We start from the raw sequence: 3,627 nt of genomic DNA, 5'->3' as shown, positions 1-3,627 counted from the left end.
TGTCTCCAGAACCCCCATCCAATTTAGAATTAGTCGGCAATTGTTGTATGAATTCCTCAGAGTATGTATTCGTACTTGTGTAGTGAGAAAAATCTAGCCAAAATGTTATTTTTCCATAAAGTGAAAAATTTTTAATGAAATCTAGCTATGAAAAAAAGTGGCATAATATTAAATTTTGTAGATAATTAAACGTTTATTCAAATTTTCAGTTGTCTTGTTAAAGCCACCCTCATTTCATAGGCCGCTGAAAAATTCCTCCACAGGTTTTGCACAGAACTTCAAATACCATGGAACAAATATAGAGAGCACAAAAAAAGTTATCTTCCTTGCTTGGTAGGTAAGGCCTTTCCAAGAGAAGTTACTACATTGCCATCAGAGTGACACGAAATAGAGAGCCTGAGGGATCTTTGATGTTTTGCCCACTTTGGCCGTTGAGCAAAACCCCAAATGACTTACATTTCTTTCTTCTTCCTTGGTAGCACTTGGGTTGTGGTTTTAATTGAGAGTGAGATGGGGAGCTCCTCTGTTAGTTGAACAGAATGTCTTCTTCAATCATTCAATGCATCTATTTAGCTCTCTTTGCATATAACGAAGAGCCATATGACCAATCATCTTCAAGGAGAAGGCATCTAATATTGAACAGTTACTGCATTTCAGACTTCATGCTAGTGCCATAGGTGTTTTTTTTTTTTTTTTTTTTACAATGCAGACAATCTTTATTCACAATTGGGATGGCAGAGGGGAGGTACCCTCAGGTCAGTCCAAAAGCAGAGATACTGGATGGAGCAGATGGCGCAGGGCAAGGACTCAGCACTCGTCCTCACCCAGTAGGGCGTTAAGGGTTTCGGGCAGCCAGGCTGGACCCTGGAGCTGAAGTTGGGGTGTCCTCATCCCCTTCCCCCTCCTCATCCACATCTCGGTCCTCCTCTCCCTCCTCCTCACTGGAGCTGCTCAGCTCTTCTTCTTCCTCCTCCTCCTCGTCACCTGCTGGCCCCACCCTGCCCTGCAAAACCACCAGCTTTGTGGTCTCCAGATGGGACTCCCAGTTGCCTTTCTGTTCACTGTAGCCTGGCGGCTGAAAACACAGGCTGAGGCGGCCATACAGTGCCAGCTGCAGGAGGCTATTGGCTGCTCTGTACACATCATTCCAGGCTGCCTTGGCTATCATATAACCACGTTTCTCTGCCCGGGCTTCACAGATGTCCCAGGCACACCAGGGATGTTCTGCTGAGGGATCCTTGGCCTCTGGGTGGTGCAGGTGAAGCAGGACCTGCACAGGGATTCGAGAGGCCAGATAGCCCACTGCGGTGTGTGGCTCCTGGATTTGGGCAATGGAGTAGATCCCCGCCAACAGCTGCAACTGCCTGGGCAGAGGGAGGGGAATATGAGTCCAGGGCAGTCACAGAGCTTCACAGACGGGGTGAGAAAGTAGGTCTGAAAGTATCGGGTATGGCCGGGGGTTCTGGAGACACTCACGACCTACCGCCCCACCAGCCCGTTGATCAGCGAGGATTTTCCCACATTTGGGAAACCCATACAGCCAATGGTCACCACTCCATCTTTGCAGTGCTCCCGGGTTGGGCCGGTAAGTTGAGGAAGTCCCAAATATATGAGCCCAATATTTTAAAAATTGTTTTACAGATGAGGCAACTGGAGAATTTAAGTATTGTATCCAGTTACCCAGAGCTAGTAAGAGGGAGTATCAGCAGCAGACCCACACATTGTGCAGATAACCACATACTCATATAGTTACCTTGATTTTTTATCAATTTTTAAATAATAATTTTGCTATTGCCGGTGTTAAAGACCACTCTATCATTAGTTATAGTAATGTCACCATTTTTCCCTTGGATTTTTTTGAGGATGAACACATTGACCGTAAATTATAATAGTTCTGTCACGTTCTTCTCACTCTTTGTCCTTTTCCCCTTGTCTTATTATTTTAGTTAGGTTCTGAAAAGCAATGTGACACAAAAGCCATAGTAATGGGTCTCTTTTTATATTTCATAGCCTTAACGCAAATATTTTTAATATTTAACCATTAAGAATGATATTTGATATAGGACTTTGGGAGACTAGCTTTATCACATCTAAGAAGACTCTTATTCCAATGTTGCTGGGATTCTTTTCTAAACATATATTAGTGTTGACTTTTGTGAATGCTTCATATGATTTTTTTTCCACGTGTTCATGTACATTTCTTCAGAGGCTGTAGAACTACAGCCTCCAATCCAGAAAATTCTAATATTTGGCCCTGAAAGCCTTTTCCAGTTTTAAATAGAGATTGACAAATGTGATTTGGGGTTCACCTAGTTAGAATGCTCTACAGGAAAAAAAAAGCAAAACTTTGTGACATTTCATTCCATATTCCATGTGGTTTTAACTAACATTTCACCGTAGCAAGCAGCTCTTGTTTATTTTTACATGTCCGGTTGGTAAAAACAAAAGTAGAACGATAAACTTCTTTCCCCCTTCTTTGAACCATTTGTAGCAGCGGCAGTATGAGAGCCATCAAGATGAAATTAGATTGTGTGTGGTTGTGTCTCCTGACATACTCCTAGCCTCTAGAAAGCCCCCTGCACACTGGAAGCCACGCAGCCTGGGAAACCAATACCAGATTTTTTGATGTTGGAATCCGTCTCCCTCCTCCAGATGCCTCCAACTCTGAAAATATGGGGCCAACCTGTCTCTGAAAAATTGAGCTTTTTAGAAGTTTCAAGGACAAAGGTTTAACTCTTGTGGTGGCTCCAAACCGCAAATGCTTTCGCATGTGAGTTGTTCATGTTTGACATTTGGGCTCAGAGAAAAATAGTTTCCACTCTCCGTGGCTCGGGGTGGCAGAAGTCCCAGTTCCAGTTCTGGCTGCGTCATGTCGTGCCTCTTGACCTTGCTTACCTCTTCTGTAATAGGAAGCAATTGAACTCTATAATGTGCTGACATCCAGGTTCCATTTCTAGGAACCATGGGGTGCTGACAGCTTTTATGTCTCTTCCTGTCTTTCCCGTTGGCCTGCTTATGCCTCTCCAAGGACATCTGAGTACAAGTGCAATCACAGTCACTTATCCTATGTTGAAGATAACTGTGCCCATCAATCCAGGTTGGACCACACAGTAGATGTGAGGATAATGGATAAATCATGACTCTTTTATTTGCATGTGAAAGAATGCGCTCAAAGTTGCTTAAGCAAAAATAGGCTGGTGTAATGGAAAGTCCAGGGAATAGACAGTCTTCACACACAACTGGATCCAGGTGTTCAAAGAATTGTGTGAGAACGAGTCCCTCTCCTCTTCTCCCTGCCTCCTGGCTCAGTTCTCCTCCACGTTGGCTGCATCCTTAGGCAGCTTTCCCCACACCAGCTTTAGCTTGCATTAGACCCTTAGTATAAAATCCTTTTCCCAGTAGTCTCACCCAAAGTCTTGAGCAGTCTCTTGTTTCTGCTTGCCAGTTATGGCTATGTCAGTCAGGGTCTCACCAGGAAATAGGAATGGGATGATTTGAGGAGAGTTGAATGAAAGGACTATTCTCAAACTATGGGCAGTGTGTAGGAAAACTACAGGGAACTCTGGGGTCATAACACTGAGGTCTTATTATTATTCCTAGGTTTGAAAACAGAAAGGGCTGTCTGCC

The 3,627-nt window shown here is 43.9% G+C and overlaps 1 pseudogene; it reads right to left on the bottom strand.

Annotated features, from left to right (window-relative positions):
- Nucleotides 1–697: 697 nt before the first annotated feature.
- Nucleotides 698–1,587, bottom strand: LOC123380777 (annotated as a pseudogene).
- Nucleotides 1,588–3,627: the final 2,040 nt, after the last annotated feature.

This window comes from Felis catus, chromosome D2 (assembly GCF_018350175.1).
Source record: "Felis catus isolate Fca126 chromosome D2, F.catus_Fca126_mat1.0, whole genome shotgun sequence".
NCBI lineage: Eukaryota > Metazoa > Chordata > Mammalia > Carnivora > Felidae > Felis > Felis catus.
This window is presented reverse-complemented; position numbering and strand designations above follow the sequence as displayed.